The sequence below is a fragment of the Macaca nemestrina genome, chromosome 1, assembly GCF_043159975.1.
Source record: "Macaca nemestrina isolate mMacNem1 chromosome 1, mMacNem.hap1, whole genome shotgun sequence".
In the NCBI taxonomy this organism is placed as follows: domain Eukaryota; kingdom Metazoa; phylum Chordata; class Mammalia; order Primates; family Cercopithecidae; genus Macaca; species Macaca nemestrina.
This window is the reverse complement of record NC_092125.1, coordinates 58,321,267-58,335,350: the sequence shown is the minus strand read 5'-3', so window position 1 is coordinate 58,335,350 and position 14,084 is coordinate 58,321,267. Positions and strand designations below refer to the sequence as shown.

At 41.1% G+C, this 14,084-nt stretch overlaps 1 long non-coding RNA gene across 4 annotated transcripts in view; it reads left to right on the top strand.

Annotated features, from left to right (window-relative positions):
- Positions 1–14,084, top strand: part of LOC105484687 (uncharacterized) — a 135,213-nt gene that overhangs the window by 110,108 nt on the left and 11,021 nt on the right. The window contains exons 1-2 of one of the 4 annotated variants that reach the window (XR_989146.3): positions 10,197–12,698; positions 13,419–13,542. The exons of the other annotated variants lie outside the window; for them this stretch is intronic. This is a non-coding gene — a long non-coding RNA (uncharacterized lncRNA). Of the gene's footprint in view, positions 1–10,196; positions 12,699–13,418; positions 13,543–14,084 lie in introns of those variants that run through there. 4 annotated transcript variants of the gene reach the window in all.

Here is a 14,084-nt window from a genome sequence, read left to right as displayed (position 1 = left end):
CGAAACTGCAACAAACAGGCATTGAAATATATTAACAAAGATCTATTTTAAATAAAAGGATGGGAAATGGTGGACAATGTCCTTGTTACTGATGCCTTTCTCACAATTTTTTTTTTACCACCACTTTAAATTAGAGTGTTTAATATGGATGGATGCAAGTCCATCACGTTTGTTTTGTATTTGTTCCAGCTTCTTTGTTTCTTTCTTCCTCCTTTCTTGCCTTCTTTTGAGTAAATTGAACATTTCTTAATATTCCATTTTATCTCTTCTATTGAGTTTTTAGCTATACACACTCACTGTGTGTGCGTTCAAATTGTTGCTCTAGACATTACAATATGCATCTTTAACTTATTACAAGCCACCTTCAAATAATAATATGTTACTTCTTTACCATTACTGTAGATAGTTAATTTTACATATGATCACAAGGGAAAAAAATCAATACTATACCTATGATATTTATGTGAAGATTAGCTGTATTCAGATTTGCATTTTACAATCAATGTGGGTGCAGAGCTCTCCTCTGCCTAATCACAGAATTGATTATGCAATTCACAGACGTTTGTGTGGTTGTTGGTTGCCCGCTTACCTGAGTATTTCATTTCTTCAGAGAGAATTACTCTTTTGTTTTTCTCTTTTGAAATAACTAGTGCAAATACGAAGAAGAAAATGAGAAATGTTAAGGAGAAATCTTTTCTTTTTTTAAAGGGAAGTTGAATCAGGGCTGGTGAAGTAGCAGCCACAGTTCAATGGCCCTTTTTACAATGAAGGTGATGAGAGATTTTTACCTTTAAGTCACTGGTACCATTTTATTGAGGTTTGAGTTGACTTAACTCATAGTCTGAGAATGTGAATGGAGTTGAGAGGCTCAGCTTAGGGGTTGACTTCCCTTGGCATAGATCTGCGTGTCTTCTGCAAATAAATCCCTTCTTGCCGTCCTACATGACACATGTGCTATGTCCTATTTAGTCCCTGTGTGTCTATCACAGAAGTCAATGTTGTATGGATCAGGGGGCATAGGTGACTACTGGCCCAGTGTCATGTAGCTAACTGATTAGTACATATTAGTAATCAAAGGTGGATCTTAATGAATCCACTATTTTATTTGGATATATTGAATGCTGTCTTTGCAGACCGGTTCTCTATGGAAACCAGTTCTCTTGAGTACCAAAGGAACAAATTAAAAAAAAACAACAAACTTTTGGTACCTATACAAACAGCATGGTGAAATACTGCCCTTGCTCATAAAAGGCTTGTTTGGAACCTCATGTTGAATCTTGTAAAATTGTATTTATTATTATTTTACAACGCACAGGAGTTCATGTTACATATCACTGTGTGTGCATTTCATTTTCAAAGTTGCATTTTAGTGGCCTGTCATATCTTATGGGAGGTTAGACATGAGTAGTTATTTTAGCTGATTAGCAGAATTAAAGGTAGGAAAAGCTGTAATTGGGATGACTAAGAAAGGAAAGAAGAGTATGCCTTATGATTCAGAACTGACTTTTAAAGCACTTTTGCCTGTTTAACACATGTGCACATGCAGGGTCCTAATGTCATCTGATTACTGTTTTGCTTTTAACTGGCTACCTGGTATAGTTGCTTTCCAGGTTCTTATCAGGAAATACAATCTCACACTCACTGCCATTAATACCTTTCAAAAGCTCTGCAGAGAGAAACAATATTTACGGAGGATTGCCTGAAATATTTGTTGTCCATCCATTTTTTAGATAAGTCATCATCAACCTGTTGTCTTATAGACCCCTGAGAGAATGCGGAGTTATTGCCAGGTCGTCTGCAAATCCTCTACTGAAGGTATTATTATTTCTGTCATAGTTATCTTTAAGGACACAACAGTGACATTGAATATTTTGTTTAAGGGAACAGTCTTTTCCAACACCCAGGTCTTTACTTAAAAGGAGAAAATCATGTGATAAATGCATCAATAATGGGATCTGGAACGGGGGTTGCCAGACTTTGAACTTAACTACTTGTGCTTTGAGCCTCACGTTAGCATCATAGGACCATGGAACATTAAGTGCTGGAAAGTACCCCATGGGGTCTGTTAGGCCACTGATGGCACGTCTGCATTGTGAGTGTGGGCAGTGTGGCATTGCCTACTGGTGGTGGTGCATTTTCTGGGATGCTCAAAGCTGTTTTTTGTAGTTGACAACAATAGTGATGGCAAAAACATTTGCTTTAAGCGTCGATTTTTACAACATCAGTAAGGAAAGTAATTTTGTTATTTTATTTTGCTTTGTGTTTTGAGATGGGGCCTCACTCTGTTGCCCGTGCTGGGGCTCACTTCTTCCTGTTCAGTGCCACTCACATTGGGTCCTGATGATCATCATTGCCACCAGCTAATCTAGAATTCAAGATCTTAGAATCCAAGATTGGATTATTGTTCTTTCTTCCAGCTATTCATCCTGCCTCCAGATTCTTTCCTCACTAGTCCACTCTACACTCATCTTCCAGAATAATCTTCTTTCTCTTTTTCTTTCTTGCTTTTTTTTTTTTTTTTTTGAGACGGAATTTCACTCTTCTTGCCCAGGCTGGAGTACAATAGCGTGATCTCGGCTCACCGCAACCTCCGCCTCCTGGCTTCAAGCAATTCCCCTGCCTCAGCCTCCCATGTAGCTGGGATTACAGGCAAGCACCACCATGCCCGGCTAAGAATAATCTTCTCAAACACATCTTTGTATGTGTTCTTTCCCATCTTGCCATCCCCTGTATGAGATAAATTCAATACCAAGATATCTGTTTTTTACCGTTTTCAAAATTGTACACTAACCTTTCCACTTTATCCCTACATGTGTGCATTCCAACTCATTCCCCTGTTTTGAAGAACTGACATTTTAGTTATTGGTTGTTGAATATGCCAATTGCATTTCAGCCGCTTAGGCTTTGCAAACGCCATTGCCCTGATGTAAATTTTTTACTCCACGTGACTGCTTACTTGCAACCTGTTCTTTCTGTATGAATCATATCAAATTCTAAATACTCCAAAAACCATTGTTGAAATGAAACTTTCTCTCTGAACACTTGTACCATTTTTAGGCATATATCGTCTAATAGTCTTATATATTTCCACTCTCACATCTAGGTCAGTATGTGCCATGGTGCCCTAATGAAAGCCTTAACTTCTTGGGGCCAAGGATGGTAGATATTTGGCAAATATTTCTTGCTGATGACCAGAGTGTGATGTACTTTAGAGTGGGGCACTCCCTGATGGGGTTGTGTTGTTTGACCAATTAGTTTCAATACATTTCTTTCCCTTACTGTTTATTTCTTCATCCTTAGCTTCTCTTTGTAATGGATGGAAATATGAGGCTTCTTTGCACATTGCCCTTTGTATCAGTCTACTTGGGCTGCCCTAACAAGATACCATGGACTGGGTGGCTTAAACAACAGACATTTATTTTCTCACAGTTCCAGAGGCTGGAAGTCCAAGGTCAGGGTGTTGATGGGGTTGGTATCTGGTAAGGGCTCTCTTACTGGCTTGCAGACAGCTGCCTTCTCACTCTGTCCTCACATGGCCTTTCTTCTGTATTTGTGAAGAGAGAGAAGTCCCTGGTGTCTCTCCCTCTATTTTTGTTGTTGTTGTTCATTTTTTTCCTGTTTTTTTTTCTCTCTTAGCAGAATCAACTTCCTCTTTTTATAAGGACACCCATCCTATCAACTTAGGCCCACTCTTTTGACCTCATTTAAACCTAACTACCTCCTTAAAGTCCCTGTCTCCAAATACAGTCACACTGGAGGCTAGGGCTTCAACATACGTATTTTAGGGGGGTATTATTTAGTCCATAACACCTTTAAAATTGAGTTTGTATTTTTTCAAAATAGCATTTTATTTCCCTTTGATTATAAAATGATACTGTATCTTCCTCTCTTCTACCCTCGAAACATAAACCAAACAACTGAGTGAATTTATTATTAAAATCAAGAACAGAAAGGCCCTGGTTGTGGGGGCAGCTGCTGTGCACCAGTAGCAGCAGGGAGGCAGTCACATGGTGGTTTGGAGCACAGGCCTCCAAGCCGCACTGCTGTGGTTTCAACCTGACTCTGCCATTTGGCAGCTGTGTGACTTGGAGCATGTTACTTAACCTCTCTTTGTTTCTGTTTCCTTCTGTCCAAAATGGGAATGATAACAATGGTTCTACCTCATAGAAAAGTATTGCGTGTTGTAGGGGAGATTAAATGAGTTAATATGCGTAAAGCCCCTGCAACATTAGCTATTGTTATATTTACCTTAGATCTCTCTTCATTTTAAATGCCTGTAGAAGTATGTGTCTCTATAGCACCCCAGTCAGGCAAGCAATAGTAAGGGAACATCAATGAATGCTTGTGTTGATTCAAGGGTACCATATTGCTTTCAAAAAAGAGCCAGTCTAAATCAGTAGAAGCCCTATGAAGAGGATTCTGGCCAAGGTCACACAGGCTTCGCCTGCCACGTGTGCCCAATTCCCCTGAGTTCAACAACTGTTTATTTATAACTAACATGAAAGACTACGGCCAGTGCAAACAAAAAAAAAAAAAAAAAAAAAGGGTATGTACAGTTATTGCTGTGAGCACAAAAGAGGGGCTCTTGGGCTTAGGTTGAAGGTGCTGGTGGCATCTGGAAGGACTTTCTGGAAGTGGTGGTGTCCGAGCTGAAGTTTGAAGAATGAGTAGAAATTGGGATTAAAGTATCCATTACCAATAATATGCTGAGTTGATACTGTTTTCAGAAAAAAATTCAACAGTAAAAAATTCAACAGTATTTCTTTGCAGTGAAAATTCTTATATTAGAATTAGCAGTTGTTTAGAAGTAGACAGCAGAAGATCCCAGCAAAATAGCAGACACCATGACTTTAAAAGTATTCCTAATTTTGGCCGGGCACGGTGGTTCACGCCTGTAACCCCAGTACTTTGGGAGGCTGAGGTGGGCGGATCATGAGATCAGGAGTTTGAGACCAGCCTGGCCAATATGGTGAAACCCTGTCTCTACTAAAAATACAAAAATTAGCTGGGCGTGGTGACGCGTGCCTGTAATCCCAGCTACTTGGGAGGCTGAGGCAGAAGAATCGCTTGAACTCAGGAGGTGGAGGTTGCAGTGAGCCGAGATCGCGCCACTGAACTCAACCCTGGGCAACAGAGCAAGACTCCATCTCAAAAAAAAAAAAAAAAAAATCCTAATTTTAAAATTGATTTATTAAAAATGAGTCAAAATCCTATTTTTACAGGACAAACAGGAGAAAGTAATCCATTATTTAGTTGATAATTTTAGATGTCATCCAACTATGAATTTCATTTATTCATTCCATGAATATTTTTGGCCATCTACTGTGTGCCAAGGGACTGAGGATAGAGTGGGGACTGCATCAGACTTGTGGTCTTTGCCTTCATGAGTATATAGGAACTAGAAGAAGACAGATTAAAAAAAAAAAAAAGTATGACAGGAGAAGCAGAGGACATAGCAGGAGAAGGTCCTGGAAGCCTTCAAAACATATAAAAATGACTCATAATTCTGTTGCTCTAACTGCGCTTAATTTCTTCTCTATCCCTTCTTTTTTGCATTTTTTTTCCTCTTTACATGCTCACTTTTTACACTCTTCCAGTAATGGTGTAAGGCTTCCTTGGCATTCATTACCGTGGTTTCATTACTATGGCTAAATAAATCCCAGCTGTTACTCACCCTGGAGCATGTTACAGAGTTGCCAAAGCGAGAAGCATCTCCATTGTACGTCAATTTTCAGTGGTGGCTCTTATTTGTGACTTTGAATTTGGGGCTTACATTTGATACCATTGTTTGTTGCCTCTGTTCACAGTGACTACATAATTGCCACTTGTCTCCCCAAGCTGGCAGTGGCTCTGGCATCTCATTTTGCCTCAGATTCAATTGCTTTGGAGCTTGACCGTCTGTGATCATTTAAATTATTGTTCAGCAAATAATCCCTCCTATCCCCTCCCACCACAGGCAGTGTATACTTCTCTGTCTCGTTGACTTTGGACTTGGCCATGTGACTTGCCTTGGCCAAAAGACTGATAGCAGATGTACCATAAGCTGATGCCGTAAATGTGCTTGCACATTGCTCTTGGATCTTGGGCTCTGGGGATCCAACCTGGGAAGCGATTGTCCCAGGTAGCCATTGGTCTAGGGAGGTTGAGAGACTTGTGGAACAGGTCTCTACTCAACCCATACGCAAGTCCAGTTGATCTTACCCAGAGTGGAGTCACTTAGGGGAGCTCAACTCAGTCAGTGTTTTGCTGTAGAACACTGAGTTTGGACAGTTTGTTCTGCAGCACTGTGTTGGCAAGAGCTGACTAAATTCAGTATCTCTTTGATGCCCCTCTCCGGGGCACCTCTCAGTGAATTTTGTATATACCATAAGGTCTGCATATTAACACTATATTTTAAATGAGTCTAACCATTTTTATATTATGTAGTACTACAAATTTATTCAACAATCATCATTTTAAACCTTTACTAGAGACAGGCACCATGGAAACAAGAGAGATGAAGAGTACAGCCCCTGATCTCTTGGACTTTAAAGTCCAGTAAGGGAGATGGTTTTAAGTGACCACAAACATAAATACATAATTACAAAGTGAGATCAACCCCCTGAACACTGTTCTGTGCGTTAACAAGGAAACCTGACCTAGACTAGAGAGTCTGAAGGTTTGCTATGGAAATCTATGGGACTAAGTTTCATATTTATCCATATGGATGAGGAATAATACTAATATTAGTAATAATAATTAATTTTAAAAATACCTTAGTTGTTGCTAGATGCTGCTCTAAGGGCTTTAAAAATATTGACTGGCTTAGTCCTCAGAACTCCTTTGTTACTGGCAATTAGTCCAGCAAAGAGCAAGGGTGGTGTCTGAGGCTACATCCTGGGCCTGAAGAAATCACAAAAGGAAAGGCCTTGGAATATGTGGGACCTCTGCACATTTGGGGCACTGAAAGATACTCCGTGTTGCTGAGGGCAGAGAGCCTGAGGGAGAAGATGAAATGGTGAGGATGGCAGGGTTAGCCTTGGAGAGCCTTTGTTTGCCTTAGCAAGGATTTTGATCTTCCTCAGAACAAGGAGAAACCACTGCAGGGTTTTAAGTAGGACTCGGAATAAGTGGTGTGATAAGATTAACGTTTAGTACAGATAGTTTAGGCTGTTCATTGGAGAATGAATCAGAGAAACTCAAGGAGGGATGAAGGGAGATCAGTAAAGGGGATCTTGCAATAAACCAGGTGTGAAATAATGATACTTACATTAGGGTGATGGACATGGAAATGAAGACAAGACAAATTTGAGTGGTATTAGAAGATGACGTTTGCAAATTTAATCATCATCATCATCATCATCCTCACTCTGTTGCCCAGGCTGGAGTGCAGTGATGTGATCCTAGCTCATGTATTCTAAAACTCCTGAGCTCAAGTGATCCTTCCACCTCAGCCTCGTGAGTAGTTCAGACTACAAGTGCATGCCACCATACCCAGCTAATTTTTAATTTAGTCTATTTATTTATTTTTTTTGTAGAGACAGGGTCTCACTTTGTTGACCAGGCTAGTCTCAAACTCCTGGCTTCAAGTGATCCTACTGCCTTGGCCTCGCAATGTCCTGGGATTACAAGCATGAACCATCGTGCCCAGCTGGAGTTTAATTCTTTACTAGAAAGTCTCAGTATTATTTGTTAGATTCTCTGTTGAATGTCCACATTTTGCACATATCTGTGTAATCTCCATGTTAGACTTCCCATGGGAGGCACAGAGCTTGGAGAAAGAAGTGGTTTTCTGGTTGCCCTTCAGAGGATGGAGAGGAGACCTGCCTGCAGTGAAGGTCGATGCTGGTGGCATTGAAGGTAGTGAATCTCTGACTGGAGAGAACATGTTCTGTGTTTGCCCCTAGTGGTCACCACTTGGAAATGATACAAACCAGACATACAGAAGTGCGTAACATTTCCACAATTCAGTATTGAAAGCTCCATCTGTGTGTTTTTTTTTTTTTTTTTTTTTTTTTGAGACAGAGTCTCGTGCTGTCACCCAGGCTGGAGTGCAAAGGCTCAATCTCAGCTCACTGCAACCTCTGCCTCCCGGGTTCACGCGATTCTCCTGTTTCAGCCTCCCAAGTAGCTGACATTACAGACGCCCGCCACCACGCTCAGCTAATTTTTGTATTTTTAGTAGAGATGGGGGTTTCATCATGTTGCCCAGGCTGGTCTCAAACTCCTGACCTCAAGTGATCCACCTGCCTCGGCCTCTCAGAGTGCTGGGATTACAGGTGTGAGCCACCGTACCTGGCCTGTTCTTGAAATATTATCATTTTAGATTTTGGTGAAGGAATCAAAGGCTTAAGTGAAGAATACTGAATAATCTTGAAGGATGTTTTCAGTGCTGAGGCTTCCCACAGTGATTTAGGATGGACTTCACGTTGCTTTTCCAAGGTTTGGGAGGGTATTCAGCTTTTCTGTGGGAGCTAAGTGTTTGTCCACTTCGTGTTCCCTAGTCTTAAAAGTGTTCTTACCTGAGCGTAAGCGCTAAACCTAAAATAAATGCAAATTTAAGGGCATTTAACTCCATTCTGTTTGCCTTCTCCATCTAAAAAGAAATCTGATTTTGGATTAAAAGGCATTTTGGAGTATATTAGAATATTTTAGGCGATACATAGGTTATGAATAGCTTGCTTCTGGTAGGTTTTTCCTGAGCATTTAAAAATTGAACTTCCAAGTAGAGTTATTTGATTATAATTCCGAGATACCAATACCATGTCATATAACACCTTTAATACAAAGCTTTCTAAGAAAAAAATGGGAATGTACCTAATATACTAGGCATTTTGTATCAAAAACATAGTTTTAATACTGAAATATGATATTTGTTCTATAAATAGATGAGCATCATGTATGTATTAGTTTCCTGTTTCTACGACAACACATTCCTGCACGTTTGGTGGCTTAAAACTAATACACATTTGTTCTTTTACAGTTCTGGAGGTCATAAGTCTGAGGTCAGTTTCCCTGGGCCAAGATCAAGGTGTCGGCAGGGCTGCACTGGCTCCGGAGGCTAAGGGGAAGCATCCATTTCTTGCCTTTTCCGGCTTCTAGACCCACATTCCTTGCATTCCCTGGCGCTGTCCCCGTTCTCCATCTTCAAAGCCAGCAGCGTGGCACCCATTCTCTCTGACTGCACTTCCGCTGGCTGGCATCTCACAGCTTTCTTCTCTTCTGTGTCAAATCTCCTGCCACCTCTCTTATAAGGACACTTGGATTGCAATTAGGTCCCAGCGAGATTATCCTGGATCATCTTCCCACTTCAAGATCCCTAATCACATCTGCTAACTGTATTCCACGATGAATGGTAACATTCACACGTTCCGGGGATCGGGACGGGATGCTTTTGCAGGCCATTACTCAGCCTGCTGCAAGGTCTGAAGGCAGTGCTGTCCGATTACATTGGCTAGTTTATGACTCTGTGCACTGAGGCAGACTCGACAACTAGATGCCTTTTTATAAAAATGTGGTAACATGCACACAAAATTTCCTATTTTTATTGTTTTTAGGTGTAAATTCAGTGGCATTAAGTGCTTTCACATTGTCGTGTAACCATCACCACCATCCACCTCCACAACTTTCTCACCATCTCAGACTGACACTCTGTACCGATTAAACAACCATTCTCCGTTCTCCCCTCCCCCAGCCGCTGGCAACCACCATTCTACTTTCTGTTTCCATGAATTTGCCTATTCTAGGTACCACATATAAGAGGAATCATAATATTTAGCCTCTTGTAGACACATTTTTAAAAGATTTTTTTGAACTTTGTTCCCTAGTCTTAGAAGTGTTCTTACCTGAGTGTAGGTGTTAAACCTAAAATCTATATGTAGATCTATACTACAAATATTCTCAAATCATTTCATTTGTGACATGCCTGTGGTTCAGGGCAACATCTAATGTAAAAGTTAGATGCAACTGAAAAGAGCCACCAACATTCCTGCCTATTGGAATTTCCAAGGATAGGCAGGGTGTGGTGGCTCATGTCTGTAATCCCAGCACTTTGGGAGGCCAAGGCAGGCAGATTACCTGAGGTCAGGAGTTCGAGACCAGCCTGGCCACATGGTGAAACCCTCGTTTCTACTAAAAATACAAAAATTAGCCGAGTGTGGTGGCATGTGTCTGTAGTCCCAGCTACATGGGAGGCTGAGGCAAGAGAATTGCTTGAATCCAGGAGGTGGAGGTTGCAATGAGCAGAGATCGTGCCACTGCATTCCAGCCTGGGTGACACAGCAAGACTCCATCTAAAAAAAAAAAAAAAGAATTTCCAAGGATAATTTCTAGAATCCACAGGAGGCCCTGACTTTTATTATCCCAAAAAAGAGAAGGAATGTCAAAATTTCCTTTCCTTTTATTTTATTTTTTGAGAGTCTCGCTCTGTCACCCAGGCTGGAGTACAGTGGCTTGATATCGGCTCACTGCTACCTCCACCTCCTGGGTTCAAGTGATTCTCCTGCCTCAGCCTCCCAGTAGCTGGGATTACAGGCACTCACAGCCATTCCTAGCTAATTTTCCTATTTCTAGTTAAAGCTAGGGTTTTGCCATGTTGGCCAGGCTGGTCTCGAACTCCTGACCTCAAATGATTCACCCACCTCGGCCTCCCAAAGTGTTGGGATTACAGGCATGAGCCAACATGCCAGGCCCAAATTTCCTTTTAAAGACAGGATTGATGACAATGGCAAATACTATTTGTGAAAACATTCCCAGGTTTCCCGTAATCTACTTTTGCTTTCTCTGTTAAAAGAATTGGATGAGGATGGGATTGGCCTACAGCACAGGTGCAAAACAAGTAGCTCCAAAATAAACACAAACTATCTCAGTATTCTTCACACTCAGTAGAAGTGTGGAATAATGATGTAAGCATAGGTGGTAATGAAAACTCTTGACAACTGTTTATCTGGTGAAAGGAGAGATAGGCAAAATTTCCTCACCTTTTGACTACACGATTTACACAACTAGAGAGAACACGTTCCATCTACCCTCACCAATAAAAAAGTTATTAGTGGTGAATTTGTTGAACTAGAACGTCACATTGTAGGTTATTTAAAAATAAAAAGTGGGTATCAATAGATTGATTGGCTGCTCATCCATTCATTGATTCTTTTATCACACATGTATTGAGAGTCCACTCTGCCAGGCTTTCTGTTCTAGCTCTGAGGATTCAGCAGTAGAGAGACAGGCAAGGTCATGGCCCTCATGGAGCTTACATCCTTTTAAGGTAGAGAAAGATAGATAAATAAGTAGGCAATAATTGAACATATTATGTCAGACTGAGATAAGAGCGGTGAAGGAAGTAGGGTAGAATACCAGGAACCGTGTGGGTTGAGAGGTGAGGGATTCTGTTATAAAAAGAACAGTCCCACATCATCCAAAGGAACCAGCCAAGCATGAGGAGAAACAGCAACCCCAATGGCCATGAAATGGGAGGAGCTTGGTGTGTTGGAAGAACCAGGGCAGCGTGTCTGGAGCAGTGAGAAAAGAGTGGCATAAGACAAGTTGGAGAGGTTGGCTGCAGTCAGATCCATCTATTCATCTGTCCATCTGCCTATATTTAGCCCCCGTCCATTTATTTATCGACTCCCCCCATCAAAAATCATTTGGGACAACTTATAAAAATACACAAGATAAAACAGACAAATGAGAGAAGGGGAGGCCAACTGGAAAAATAAAGTTCGGAGAAGATTAACATGTAAACACGTCATGATACCTGTAGTTACGAAAAGTAGTCTGAAAATTCAGTTCTGAGTTTCTCAGCGGTCAAAACAAAAGAAAAATGCCATCAGATATGTGATTCACAGTGTGCATGAGATAAAAATAAACTATTTTCTTAGAAGAAACATTTCACCCCGTCCTGAGAGTTGAGAGAAACTTCTTTACGGCATCCGTGGTGGTTTTGTATTGTGTCAGCTTGGCTAAGTGGAACCACTGTTCCCAGGACCCCCTTCCCTCTGTGGCTCTGGGCAGAATTGGCTGAAAGAGAAAATGGTGGAAGATTGAGAAGGTAGAAGTGAATCAACAGTGATTTTCTGTAGGTTAACAGAGATAGATGTAGTTGAGAAAGAGACACAGAGATGCCAGTAGGTCCCAACTTATTTTTGCTCTCCTCTCTCTCTGCATCTGGCTCTTCGTGCCTGAAGACAAGAGCAAACCCATCTTACCACCAGGTGCAGCAGCAACAGCCTTCTGTAGTGTCTCCATGCCAACCTCTAGCATCTAGATGTTCCCAGCTTTCTACAGTGCCCTGTAAGCTCCCACTCTCCCCCTCTGCCAGTGTCACAGGAGGGTCGGTTAGTGACACATCCCTGATCTTTCAACCTCCTGCCTCCCTCATCCGTGTAATGTCCAAATCCTATAATAGATCCCTCAATCTATGATGCTTATCATGGTTTTGCTTCCCATTTCAAACCCTGACTGAGACGTGGTCTCATGAGGGGACATTGCGTGGTGTGGTGAAAGTCACCCCACCATATCCCCATGGTAAACATAAAATAGCTGTGAATTTCTCTTAGAGAGCCGAGGACACGAGCAAAACTGGATTGTCTGCCAGGCTGAAGAGACCCCAAGGTGAACAGAAAAGGATGGAAGCTGTTCTCTGGCCTGCCAGCCTTTTACATATTCCTTTAGGACTACCTACCATGACAGTTCCGAACTCAGCCGTAGGCAGCCATCAGGTACTTACAAAGTAGCTGTCATGACTAGGGAACTGAATTTTAAATTTTAATTAAGTTTAAATGTAAAAACTGATAACTTGAGTCTGTTATTGAAAAACCTTTAGGTATGGTTCAGAACAACTTGGGTATATTTTCAACTTGCAATTTTATGAAACTTAAATCGGCTGGGGCAGTGGCTCACGCCTGTAATCCCAGCACTCTGGGAGGCCAAGGCAGGTGGATCACTTGAGGTCGGGAGTTCAAGACCAGTCTGGGCAACATGGTGAAACCCCATCTCCACCAAAAAATAAAAAAATTAGCCAGGCATGGTGGTGTGTGCCTGTATTCTCAGCTACTCAGGAGACTGAGGCAGGAGAATTGCTTGAACCCGGGAGGCAGAGTTGCAGTGAGCTGAGATCATGCCATTGCACTCCAGCCTAGGCAACAGAGTGCGACTCTGTCTCAAAAAAAAAAAAAAAAAAAAAAAAAGAAAGAAAGAAACCTAAATTGATATCAACTATTTCTGATGAAAAAGTTGAGATGGCCTGTGAGTGTAAAATAAATTCTGTATTTTGAAAACTTTGCATGAAAAAATATTATAAAATATCTAATTCATAATTTTGTATATACATATTTTTAATTAAATAAAATATATTGGTAAAAATTCAACAGTTTCTTTTTACCTTTTTACAAGAAAACTTACATTATGTACATGGCTGGCATTGTATTTCTACCGGACAGACCTACTGTGGAACTCAAGGCACCCTGGGTGAGATGACTCGTTATTTGCACATCTTTCTGTCATCCGTGGGGACTGACTCGCCTCCTGAAAATATGGCTGGAATAAGTCTGACACCGTAAAGAGGTACTGTAACTATGGGCTATCCAGTTTGGGTCAGACCTTATCTGCACACTGTGGGTAATATTTTCGCTGAACCTAAGACATGAGTGAGAGACAAAAATACAAGCTAATAGACACATTCACAATGGAGGCAAAAAAAAGAAAAAAGATATCTCACTTTTTTTTTCCTAGGAAAATTTTTTTGGGGAACTTAAATCTCTGTATTCATTGCTATTTGAGAGTGATCAGGCCTCTATGGGGACATCTCAAAATTGTGGTATAAAAAGCCCTTCTTTGTTGAAAAGGAGACAGAGGACATTTTTATAATTGCTGACATTAAGTAAGCACAAATTATATGCAAATAGAATTCCTTCGGGTATGTAATATTGAGTCTAGAGTTGAAATAGCTTTGGTAACGTGGCTACATTAATTGGTGCTTGTGAGGGGCAAACTGAGGTACTTTTGGATAAGAACACAGCTGATGTGACTTCTAAAACTTTCTGCATTCATCAACAGACTTTTCTGGTCCATTAGGCCCAGGTCCCGGCAGGGTGGTTGGAGGAGGG